Below are 13,835 nucleotides of genomic sequence, written 5' to 3' on the forward strand. Positions count from 1 at the left end.
AAAGAGCCAATTTCAATAAACTTAGAGAGACCTTGGGAAGAATTCCATGGATGAGAATCCTAAAGGGGAAAACAACTCAAGAAGCTTGGGAAATTTTGAAAAGTGAGATAATAAAGGCCCAGTCTAGCACAATACCAACAAAGAAGAAAAATAACAGCTTTCAAAAGAAACCAGCATGGCTGCATAAAGAACTCTCTGATAAACTGAAAGATAAAAAGGACAAGTATAAGAAGTGGAAAGAGGGGCACATAACTAAGGCAGAATATCAGCAAACAGCCCGTGCCTGCAAAGATGAAGTGAGGGAAGCTAAGGCTCAAAATGAACTAAGGCTTGAGACCAAAGTCAAAAATAACAAAAAATGCTTCTTTCAACATATAAAAAACAAGAAAAAAAGTTAAGGAAATGATTGGTCCATTAGTGGGGGGAAAGTGGCAAGAAGGTGACAAGCAATAGGGAGAAAGGAGAACTATTTAACTCGTTTTTTGCATCTGTCTTTACACAAAGGGAAAAAATAGTCCAACCTACCAAAACCAGTGCCATAAAAAACAATAGAAACGCAAGTTAAGATGGGCAAAAAAATGGTAAGTGAACACCTGTCCAGCCTAGACGCGTTCAAATCACCAGGACCAGATGGATTGCACCCCAAAGTTCTCAAGGAACTGGCAGACGTGATCTCAGAACCACTGAACTATATTTTTCAAAGATCCTGGAGCACTGGGGAACTACCAGAGGACTGGAAGAGAGCTGATGTAGTTCCCATCTTCAAAAAAGGGAAAAAAATAGATCCAGGAAACTACAAACCTATCAGCCTGACCTCAATACCTGGGAAGATTCTGGAAAAGATAATCAAACAACAAATCAGCGAACACCTTGATGCAAACAAAGTCATCAGTAAAAGTCAACATGGGTTTGTCAAAAACAGATCATGCCAGACAAATCTTATTACGTTCTTTGACGAAGTGACAAAATTAGTGGACCAGAGGAATGCTGTAGATAAAATTCACTTGGACTTCAGTAAGGCATTTGATAAGGTAGATCACAACTTACTACTTGATAAGATAGAAAAATGTGGGTCAGATAGCATCACCACCAGATGGATTCGTAGCTGGCTGACAGGCCGTACTCAGCGTGTGGTCCTCAATGGAACTGCATCTACATGGAAGGAAGTGTGTAGTGGGGTGCCCCAGGGCTCTGTTCTGGGCCCAGTGCTCTTCAATATCTTCATTAACTATTTGGATGAGGGCATAGATGGGGAACTCATCAAATTTGCAGATGACACCAAGCTGGCAGGAATGGCCAATACTCCAGAAGATAGGCTTAAAATACAGGAGGATCTGGACAGACTTGAACACTGGGCGCTATCTAACAAAATGAAATTCAATGGTGAAAAAAGTAAGGTTCTACATTTAGGCAGGAAAAATCAAATGCACAGGTATAGTATAGGTGGTACCTTGCTCAATAGTAGTAACTGTGAGAGGGATCTTGGAGTCCTAGTAGACAATCACTTCAATATGAGCCAGCAGTATGCTGCAGCTGCCAAAAAAGCCAACACAGTGCTAGGCTGCATTAACAGAGGGATAGAATCAAGATCACGTGAAGTACTAATACCACTTTACAATGCTTTGGTAAGGCCACACCTGGAATTCTGCATCCTGTTTTGGTCATCACGATGTAAAAAAGATGAGACTCTAGAAAGGATACAGAGAAGAGCAACAAAGATGATTGAGGGACTGGAGGCCAAAACATATAGGAAACGGTTGCTGGAATTGGGTATGTGTAGTTTAACGAAGAGAAGAGTGAGGGGTGACATGATAGCAGTGTCCCAATATCTCAGGGGCTGCCACAAAGAAGAGGGAGTCAAGCTATTCTCCAAAGCACCTGAAAGCAGGACAAGAAGCAATGGATGGAAACTAGTCAAGGAGAGAAGCAACCTAGAACTAAGGAGAAACTTCCTGACAGTTAGAACAATTAACCAGTGGAACAACCTGCCTCCAGAAGTGGTGAATGCTCCAACACTGGATGTTTTTAAGAAGAGAGTGGACAGCCATTTGCCTGAAATGGTATAGGGTTTCCTGCCTGAGCAGGGGGTTGGACTAGATGACCTCCAAGGTCCCTTCCAACTTCTTCTTCTTCTTCTTCTTCTTCTTCTTCTTCTTATTATTATTATTATTATTATTATTATTATTATTATTACATCTAGAAGACTCCAGTTGGAAGAGACTGTAATAGTTTTTGATGGATTAGAACATTAGAACAGATTAGTACAAGCATGACTCTTTTATAGCAAGAATCCCCACCAATATAAATGTTTTACAGTCCAAGCTTAAATACAAATACAGATAGCCCTTGACTTAAAACAGTTCATTTAGTGACCATTTAAAGTTTCAAAGGCACTGAAAAAAGTCACATGACCATTTTTCACAGTTACAACGTTTTCAGCATCCATGTGATCAAAATTCAGACACTTGGCAACCAATTCATATTTATGACTGTTACTGTGTCCCAAGATCATGTGATCATCTTTTGCGACCTTCAGCTCATCATAATTTCAAACAGTTGCTAAATGAATGCAGTAAGCCAAGGACTTCCTGTAAAATCATGACAATCTCTAATATAGTATATTCAGTAATTTTTTTTAAAAAATGGCTCCCAACCAAGAAGTTTACTTGGCATAAGCTTCTTAGCAGCTTTATAGGTTAAGGATGCAACTTGAAAGAGACAGTTGGAGATGGAGGTGCAATAAGGGAGTGTGATGCCTTATCTTCCTCCAGGTCTCTTCCAGGTGCAATTTATCTCCTCCATGTAGCAGCTGGGAAGGAGTGCTGCAGGTATTCTCTTCCTGAGAGATCTGGGTGACTGTCCCAGAGGATAGTTATTTTAGGAACAGCCTGGAACACTTTGCCATATGGCAATACTTTGGAAGGCTGTAAAGACGGTGCTCCTCTATTTGACGTGGAGAACCCCAGTTAGGAAAGCAGCAGTTTGTTGGTTCCTTCTGTAATACCGTGAATGCCCTAATGTAGTTTTGGGTTTAAAATGAAGAAGGTTTTTTGTTGTTGTTTTCTTTTGTTTTCCTTTTTATATATAATATTTGAGTATTGCTTAAAGTTAGTAAAATATCTAAACTAGGGAAAATGTTTTCTCCCACTACTAGGGTAAAAAAAAATGAATTTAGATAGAGGATTTCCTTAATATGAATTAGGATAAAGATTAATGAGTCAATAGAGGTATATATTATTTCCCACGGTAATGAGAAGCAGAGATGGTCAAACTGGTTCTTTAATCCAAAGAAGAGAATATATTTAATCTTGCTTCTATTTTGAAATTGCTTCCAGATTTTGTGCTTGCAATGAAAAAGAAAAAGAAAACCTTGATTTTGTTTTAGTTAGATAGGTTTATTGTTATAGAAATGGTTTGTACATACTATTTTGTAAAAGCAAAAAGTTGTGATTGTAATGTTATCTTCTACTGTGCTAAAGAGAGTTGAAAGTTGGTGCCTTTTTCTTTTTTCTTCCTTTTTTACACTATCTTTTTTTCTTTTCCCTCCCCCTTTCTCTAGCTTTCTATTACTTTTTAAAATTTCTCTTTGTATTTTATATTTTGATAAACCAATAAAACGATTATTATAAAAAAGGAAAGCAGCAGTGGTGGGATTTTAACTGGTTTTAACTCATGTAGGAATTATATTTTTAATCAGTGTAAGTTGCTTAAGACTCTTGCAAAAGTAGGCAGCATACAAATGACTAAACATATCACTGTTAGAAGCTGTCTTGTATTACATACTGGTAGTGAGCAAATGGCTTGTTTGCACAACACACAAGACATAATATTGTTGCGTAATTTAGCATATTTTACAAATTAACTCTAATCTGTCAGATACATTTTCTATTTAAAGCTTTAGTACAAAACTCTTCATTATACTTGAGTCCCAACTGTCAACACAAATGCTTAAGTAGCACTATTTACATCATGATCCATGAGTGTCCACTGAGAGAAGAGAGGAACCGATGATGTGTATGGTAAAGTAATTGCTTTTACTTGCGGCAGATATTGGGACATAAATATCCCAAGGGTGAGATTTGCATGATAACGCCCTTGTGCTCATATTTTGGCATCAACATAGTTTGCTATAAAGGCTGCTGTGAAAGAGGCAGCGATAGCAGCTTTCATAGGATTTGTTTAAAAGTATTCTTACTAATCTGTTACGCAATCTAGCTTCCATATCTCGTAGTTTTTATTCATTTAACATTTATAGCACAGGGCATAGCATGGTGAAGTATTGCATTAGATTTAATATTTGTTGAGACATGCAACAGCTACAGAGGATATTGTTACATGGCTTTATCAATGTTGAGATTATACTTATAATTAGAGTTTTATCTGTTTTAAGTTCATAAATGTATTTTTGAAGCTCTCATGCAACATCATTAAGATTTTTATTATTATGTCAATCTTTTCCAGTCAGTAATTAATTGTTAACTAAATATTTTAGGTACAGATTAGGCAAAACGAAGCATGAGTGATGATGGATTTATTTCCAAATTGTTTTTGAGCTAATACTAGTACAGATAGATCCAAGATTGCACCAGGACTCAATGAGAGAAAGCACGGCAAATAAAAACAGCCTCTAACACAGAGATGTCAAAATTGCAACGTTATGTAATGTTATGTAATGTGTCGCAATGTATTGTGACTCCTTACTGGAGCTGGGGTGGGTGTGATTTTGGCATGATGCATCCGGCCGGCGGACTGGCAATTTGATGCCCCTGCTCTAACATATACCAGATTTTTTTTTCCCAGAATGCAGGTCAGTTTAATCAGGCATCAGAGATACAGAGATGAGGTAAAAGACACGTGTAAATTACAGAAGTTAAACCTGTCAATTACACAGTTCTGAGGCTAACCTGTTGCTTCAAGGCCTTTTTACTGTGCCAGTGCAGTTTAAATCACCTTAAATAGGACTATTTTACACAGGACCTGCATTCATACAGCGTGGTGTAAAGCCAAAGGCTAGTTGAGAGAAGAAGTGCCCTGTGATTTGCATGAAGTCTTCAATAGAATGTTAACATAGCAATAAAACAAAAGAAGGCTTTACAGGAGATGGTAGTTCTCGACTTATGGACAGTTGCTTGCTTGATGGAGCACTCAAAATTGATTTACAACCCAGTTTTGAACTTCTAATGTTGCCTCTCCCCCCCCCCCCCTGCAGTCACTGATCACAGTTTTGTGTGTTGGGCAACCGGCCTGTATTTACAGCCATTTGCAATGTCCTGAGGTACATGTGGCTTTGCTAGAAACTGGCAAAACCAGTTTTTACTTTCTGGTAAAAACTGAGCCATAGCAAGCAGAGAGTTTGCTTAATGAATGCTGCAAAAAATGTTGTACGGGTAGTCCTTGACTTACAATCATTTTTTAGTGACCATTCATATTACAAGGGCACAGAAAAAGTCATTTATGACCAGTTTACATTTATGACCATTGCATCCTCACCATGGTTATATGATCAAAATTCAGATGCCTGGCAGCTGGCAGGCCTTTATAACAGTTTTACTATCCTGGGGTCATATGAACACACTTGTAACTTTTCCATCAAGTTTCCAACAAGCAAAGTTGAAGGGGCAAACCAGATTCATTTAGCAACCACATGATTCTCTAAAAACTGACAAAAAGTTTGTAAAATGGGGTGCAATTCACTTAAATGCCTCACTTAGCAATGGAAATTTGTGCTCAGTTGTGGTCATAAAATTGAAGTCTACTTGTAACATCACACCAATCAGATGCGTTTAGAAACAAAACAAAGTTTTTCCCCTTTGTTCAAGATGTAGTCTAAATGTAGAAGTGAGTCCTTCCTATCCCAATCATCTCTTAAGAAACCTATTTTTTTACTTTAAAAAGAATGAATATCTCTTAACACAAATTAATATGTGAGCTGAGTCTCTTTGCTGCATGTATATCATGGTTGTCCACCATTTTGACTTGCCTGGATTGCACTGAGTGAAGAGGAATTGTCTTGGCAGCATATAAAATAAATAATACAGTCAATGCATATAAATAGAAAACTTCATTTATTTATTTTTTGTAATTTTATTATAGCTTGTGGGGCTGCATTACTAGCTGTCCAGGGCCGCATGTGACCTGCGAGCTAAGGGTTGGACATACCCGATCTATAATAATAATACAGGTAGTCCTCAGGTTATGACCACAATGGAGCCTAACCATTAAGGTCAGAAGTCGGGACAAGCATTAAATGAAGTGTCTCATGTAATAACCAGCCATCCCTGCTCTCCCCAATGCAACCGTTAAATGAACATGTGGGCCATTAAGTGAGCATAGGGTGCTTCAGAGGTGGGAAAACATTCTGGGAGGCCTAGCGCAGGCACAAACCCACCTGCCTCAGGCCTCAAAAGGGTTCCCTTACCCCTGAGGTACCTCATGCTCCACTTCCTGCCCCTTGGGGTCCCAAATACTCCTCACCTCCATTGCTACTTACCTTTTACCGTAGATCACCTTCTGCAAGCTCTGCGGCATTGGGAATAAGACCAAGCTGCTCTGTCCCTCAGTGTCCATAAGGCTGTGGCCCAGAAGAAAGTGCCATTTTCAGACTGGCCATAATGAATAATGTGGGCCCTTCAAAATGGTTCTTGCTTTCAGAAGGGAAAGAGGAACGCAGCCCAGGGAAAAACAGCTTGCTGTTCATCCCCAATGCCTCCTGCTAGCTATCATGCAGGCCCACCATAAAGCTTGTACAGTCTTGCCAGCTAGAAACAATAGAGAGGGAAAATGCTGGGGCCACCTGCTTTTGCTGGTTCTTCTGCTTCCCTTCCTCTTGCCTTTCTGGGGCAAAGAAAGGACAAGTTTCCTAGCCTATTTTTAGTTTTCTGTCCAATCAGCTGGTTGTCTTGACTCTTGCTAGGCTTTGGAGAACCAGTCCCTGCATATTAAGCAGCAGCTTCAGGATGAGTTTCACAAAATCTTTATGTTGCTTTAAGCCTCTCCCTCACCCAGAAAGCCACATTTCTTCAATACAGAAAACAAAAAAAGCTGAGAGGGATAGATTTGCTCATTTTTCTCTTCCCCATCCCCATCAGGTGTTAAAACTAAACTCCCCACCTGGACTTCCAGTCTTGCATTGTAGCAACATGGCGGTGGGACCATGGAGCTCTGCACCACTTGGCTGCTTTTGCCCTGCCTGGGGACCCTACAATAGGTATAATGTCACCCCGGAGAGGTGACGAAGAAAAAGGGGCACCCCGATGATCGTGGAATGACAGCGGTTGATCTGCTTGATCCAGGGGAAGCCCTTCAGAACCCAACAGAGGAAAGGCTGGCCATAGCTCGGTGACCAGCCCAGGCTACCAGCACCCAAAGTCCAAAGGCACTAACTAGAACAACGGTGAACAGCGTGCTTGGAACTGGGTGAGAAATTCAATCTTCTCTCTCCTATTTTGTATTTGATTCCCTGGAAAAGATCCCGAAGAAGCAAAAAAATCCTCTGAAAATGAGAGGGGAGGGGAATACACCCCCACCCTCACATAGATAGAAGTGGCAAATTAAATTTGCTAAATTTACTGCATGCCTGGAAAGAAGGTGACAAAATCAGTAAATTACTAGACTTCCAGTTTTGCATGGTAGCAACCGGTCACAGGCTTGCAGATTCTCCACACCCCCGCAGCTAATTTCACCCTGTCAGGGGACCCTAAATGGGTCTAAATAGCCCCAGAGAGGTGATGAAGAAAGAAGGGTGCTGCAGCAATTTTGGAACGGCTTTAGCCATTCCATTCGACTTGAGGAAAGCCTTCTAACCAGACAGGAGAAAGGCTGGCCGTATTGCATCGACCAGCCCAAGCTACTAACAACTGAAGTCCCAAAGCACTAACCAGCACTACTCTCAACAGCGTGCTTGAAACTGGGTGAGGAATTCGATCTTCTCTTTTCTATTCTACATTTAATTTCCTGGAAAAGATCCCCAAGGAGCAAAATTCCTCCGAAAGGAAGGAGGGGGATTTCCACCCCACCCTTATACTATGGAAGTGGTGAATTAATCTTTTTATGGAGGATCAAAATATATGGAAGTAAAATAAATATAAAATCTGAAATTTAAAACTTAAATCTGGATAAATCTAAAATTGTTTGAATGGTTAAGACTCATTCTAAAAATAATTGTTTATTTTGGAAATTGAAAAACAAATAATTGTTGACACATAGTGGTGGATGAAGACTATGACAGCTATGACTTTAATATAAGACTTGGCAAAACCTGGGAAAAGCTAATCTGTGTTTGTGACCTTTAAAGTTTTAACAACAAAGAACAGGTGTGACAAAAAAACAGACAATAATCTGGGCTGTAGGCAAAGAGAGAATTATAAATTTCAGGAAAAAAATCTTTTTTGAACTATCTGGATTATAAATATCTACTTAATTGGAACTCTAAAGCTATTTGCAGAGAAAAGAAAGGATCAGAGACATGTAGAAAGAACATATCAAGAAAATATAAATACTTCATAGGAGGAAAGATATATAGATGTTGGGACTTACCAGAGAGAATACTTAAAAAAGAAACATTTGTTTGAATATAGTTAAAGAAATAGAAACGTTTTGGAATATATATGTCATTCTAAGAGGGATGAATTCCCTAAATAATATTGTTATATATTTGGTTCTTGCAGGCATTGAGTGAGACAGAGGGTTCAAACAGCAACAGGCTTTATTGAGAGTCAGAATATGACAGAAGCAAACTAATTTATTTATTTATTTATTTGTTTGTTTGTTTGTTTGTTTGTTTTTATATACCGCCCTTCTCCCGGAGGACTCAGGGCGGTGTACAGAGAATAAAGTAAGAGTACAATAAAAATAAAAAATTTTAAAACCCAAATCTATCAGGCCAGGCCGGCTTATTGGAATAGATAGGTCTTTAGATCACACCGGAAGGAGCGGAGGTCGGGGGCCATCCAGATTTCAGCTGGTAAGCGGTTCCAAAGGATTGGCGCACCCACCGAGAATGCTCTCCCCCTGGGGGTCACCAGCCGACATTCTCTCACCGGTGGCACCCTGAGGAGGCCCTCTCTGTGGGAGCGCACAGGACGGAGGGATGTTGACGCTGGCAGCAGGTGCTCCCGTAGGTAATCCGGACCCATGTCATGTAGGGCTTTGTATGTCATCACTAGCACCTTGAATTTCACCCGGAAGGCAACTGGAAGCCAGTGCAGCTCACAGAGCAGAGGTGTAATATGGGAGTATTGGGAGGCCCCCAAAAGCACTCGTGCAGCTGCACTCTGCACCAGCTGAAGCTTCCGAGTGGTTCTCAAGGGCAGCCCCATGTAAAGAGCGTTGCAGTAGTCAAGACGAGAGGTCACAAGTGCATGGATGACTGTACGCAAGGCATCCAGGTCCAGATAGGGTCGCAGCTGGCGCACCAGACGAACCTGAGCGAAGGCCCCTCTAGTCACAGCTCCTATATGATCTTCTAAGGAGAGCTGTGAATCTAAGAGGACACCCAGATTGCGAGCCTTGTCTACGGGGGGTAATAATTCGCCCCCGATATTAAGAGATGGAATACTCTGAATATCCTGACATGCCGGTATGTACAGCCATTCAGTCTTGTCCGGGTTGAGTTGAAGCCTGTTCTTCCCCATCCATTCCCGGACCGCTTCCAGGCAACGGGACATCATAAATGCTGCGCAGCTATTTATATGTTTGGCCTCTAGGCAGCGACCAATAGATTTAAAGCAGCAGTTTCCCACCCAAAAACCTACTAGACTAGACTGGAGACAGCCAGTCTAGTCCGGCCCAGCAACCATTACAAAACATGCAAATGAATTCAGCCATTAGCAAACAGTTTAAACATAAGTAAGTATATAAGGCCAGTACATTACACCCAGTACAGCATATAAGGCCAGTTACATTACACCCCTTCCCCCTGGATAACACAAACTCTCATTTGCTTACAAAGTCTTGTAGATACTTAGGTGGTCTTTGTTCTCTTTCAGAATGTCAGGGGGGGGTTACCGGGAACTCCTGGTCTACCTGCTTGCCTGCCAAGCTGGGTAGACCCAGGCTCTGTGGTTCGGTGGAGTCAAAACGACTCGAGTCCCTTTGGCTGGCGTGTCCCGGTCGGCCCAAACCAAAGTCCAATTGTGCCGTGAAATCGGCAGGGCTGCTACTGGTTGTAGGATGACTGTCCGGCTCCTGTGGTACAGTCTGTGTCTATGGGGGAAGCACTTCTAAGGCCCCGTTCTTGTTCTCTTGTGCAAGAGTTCTCTCAGAGCATGTAGACTGCTCTGCTGGAATACTGGCTTGTGGACTCAATGTCTGTCCCTCTTGGAAGTTCTGAGCCAGCGACTGCTCTGCCAGCCACCTACACGACTGATCAGTGTGTTGGCGAATGACTCACCCATCTTCCAGGACCACCTCGTAGGAGAGTGGTCCTGACACCTTAACAACCTTGCTGCCACCCACAAGGCCCCTTGCCTGTAATTCCGGGTCCAAACCCCGTCCCTCACTTGTAAGTTCCTTGGTGCCTTTGGGTGTTTGATCATGGGGAGGGGCGCCTGTGGGGGCCAGGCAGGGTTGGGGGTGATCCAGGGGGTCTCTGGCAGGTGGGATGGTGGGCAGGAGGCTTGTCCTGTGGGATGAGGTGAGGTGAGACAGGGGGCAGGGCAGGGGTGCCATTGCCACAGGGCAAAGCAAGGTGAGGCAGGGGCCAGGGTGGCTGCTGCCTGACACCATCAGCCCCCGCACACAGCGAACGCATGGGGGCCAACTGTGTCCATCAGTAGCCACAGCCTGTCGGCCCCTCAGTTTCAGCGCAATGTGGCTGTTTGCCGCCTTGCATGTCACACCCAATGCGGCTGCCATGAGGCCGCGGAACAAGACGGGTGCAGGAGGCAGCAAATGGCTGGTTCTGGCTGTGGCCACTTGCCGCCTCGCATATCGCATCCACCCGTCACAAATCTTTCCAGAAACTCAAACCGCAAAGGATGCCCGGCACGAAGGACACCAGCACAACTCCCAGGAGCCATAGGGGCGCTTCATGGCAGTGGCACTAGGCAGATTAGCTAAAATGTTTAAAAATACTTCAAATAATTGCTGGAAATGTAAACAAAGGCCAGGTACCTACTACCATATCTGGTGGGTATGCCTGCCTAAAGCAAAAAAAGTTCTGGCTTAAGATACATACATGGTTGGAAAAGGTGACTAAAATACAGGTTGAATTTAAACCAGAACTGTTTCTCTTAGGAATATTAGCAGCTAAGTATTAGAAGGAGAATGAGTATCTAATATTGCTTGTATTGACAGCAGCAAGAATAGCATTTGCCCAATACTGGAAAAATGAAAACCTGCCAACTGAGGAGATTTTAATCAAGAAAATTTTAGAGTGTGCAGAAATGGACAGATTAACCTTAGAGATTAAAGAGAAAGAGGACTCAATTTATTTTAAAACATGGGATAAATTTTACCAATGGTTAGGAAAACAAACTAGTGAGAAATGAATGTGAAATGTTATTTTGAATATATATTAGTAAGGAGAATGATATGTGTTGACTAATTGATACCGTTTATGATTATCATTTAGCATATATATTATAGCTATTTACTGTTATATTAATTAGCATTAATTGAACATATGTACGGTGGCTCAGTGAGTTAGGACGCTGAGCTTGTCGATCAGAAGGTCGGCAGTTTGGCAGGTCAAATCCCGAGTGCCGCGTAACAGAGTGAGCGCCTGTTACTCGTCCTAGCTTCTGCCAACCTAGCAGTTCGAAAGCATGTAAAAATGCAAGTAGAAAAATAGGGACCACTACGGTGGGAAGGTAACAGCGTTCTGTGCGCCTTTGGCATCTAGTCATGCCGGCCACATGACCACGGAGACGTCCTCGGACAAGCGCTGGCTCTTCGGCTTTGAAACGGAGATGAGCACCGGCCCCTAGAGTTGGAAACGTCTAGCACGCATGTGCAGGGGAACCTTTACCTTTACCTTACCCAGATAATAGTCTATTTGCTAAAGCTTGAAAATGTTATTGGAGGGCAACCCCAATGTTGTTCCTAACCCCATTCCTACCCCAATCCTGATCCTAACCCCATCCCGAATCCTGATCCTTACCCTGGTTATATGCTCTTCCTAACCCTATACAATTGAATAAAAAGTCTTATAAATAAAAAGTTTAGCCTTTAGGACCCAGCTAAGACTCCTCTAACAGCTTTTGCTGTTTGTCTGACTATCTTTAGGACCAAGGTAGGACTCTAAAGGCAAGCCCTAGCTGAGTCCTAAAGGCAGAGAAACAACAAAAAGCTTTCCAAGGACCCAGCTTCTGCCCCATTTATATTCTAGCCTGCTAAACGTTTGAACTGCAGCCATCCTAACTTTGAAACCAAGTTGTATTTTGGGGATTCTGTCATAACTTTGAACTTTGTTAAGTGACCTGTTGTATCTTGAGAACTAGCTATATTATGATCATTTATTTTTCTGAATGGGGCTTCATTATCTGGAATTCTTGCATCACTCCGTATATGCCCCGTATATTTATTTATCCTGCCTTATTTGTATCCCGCCTTTTACAAATACCTCAAGGCTGTGAGCAGATGCAACAGACCTTCCTCTTCCTATTTTCTCCACAACAACAACCCTGTGAGGTTGGTTGGGGTGAAAGAGAGTGACTGTCCCAAAGTCACTCAGCTCACTTTCATGGCTAAAGCAGGACTTGAATTCCCAGTCTCTGGCTCTCAAGCTTTAACCATTAGACCAAACTGACTCTTGGGATTTTACAATTGCTCATCTCTTAAGTTCTGAGCCAGATGCTTGATATGGAGTCCTGAATGAACTCAGTCTCTGCCATGGTTGCCACAGAATAATTTAGCTGTTGCTGCTGGTATCCTCTCCAGGAGTACAGCAAAAGCAATGCCAATCTGGATGCCAGAGACAACATGTTGAATTCCGAAACACATGGTGTCGGGGGGAAATGTGTTTTTGGTGAGTGGTGGCTTGTAGCACTTTAGGCATTGATATGTTAGAAGCCAGTGCAGGTTTTCTGATATAAGAAGGTGATGATGAGGCATTGTAAAGCAGGAGACCTGCCTCTCCAGAATGGTAAACTGGAAGTGGACTGTTAAGTGTATCTGTATAAGTGTATCTTCACCAAGATGCAGTAATTCTAGGTTTACTTTGCAAATGACAAATCCACATCTATCTTGTGCAGACTCTATATAAAACAAAGCTATAGCTATAGCTATAGCTTTGTTTTCTCATGGAATATTGCCCTTCTACATAGGCCATTATAATTGTTTTAAAACATCTTTTCAGTTTTCTGGAAGATTACAAGACTCATGTTAAAAGTAGCATCTTCCACTTCTCTTGCCAAACTCAAAATAAGAAACAAATGGTGTGTGTGTGTGTGTGTGTGTGTGTGTGTGTGAGAGAGAGAGAGAGAGAGAGAGAGAGAGAGAGAGAGAGAGAGAGAGAGAGAGAGAGAGAGAGAGAGAGAGAGAGAGAGAGAGACTGACTATTTTAAAACTAAAAATTTTGGAAGGTACGTAGGTGTCTGGTGTCTCCTGTAGTCCAAACTAAGTTAATGAGGATAGTACTGAACTATTGGGAGAGAGGACATGCCTGCAGCAGCCTAAGCAGGCCGGTAGGAGTTGAACAGATCCTAGCCCCTAAGCATCATCCTCAACAGTATTAGGAAGCATCACAATTTGTCTCTAAGCAATACTTATGTCTCAATCAGTGCTTTAACAAAGACCTGAATGCCACTTTAGGCTTCCTCTATGGTGGGTTGGAGATGAAAAGGGGACAATGTTATGAGAAGATGTTTCTTAACATTGGTTAGGAAAGCATCAGT

This window comes from Vipera ursinii (genome assembly GCF_947247035.1).
Source record: "Vipera ursinii genome assembly, chromosome: 2".
Classification (NCBI taxonomy): domain Eukaryota; kingdom Metazoa; phylum Chordata; class Lepidosauria; order Squamata; family Viperidae; genus Vipera; species Vipera ursinii.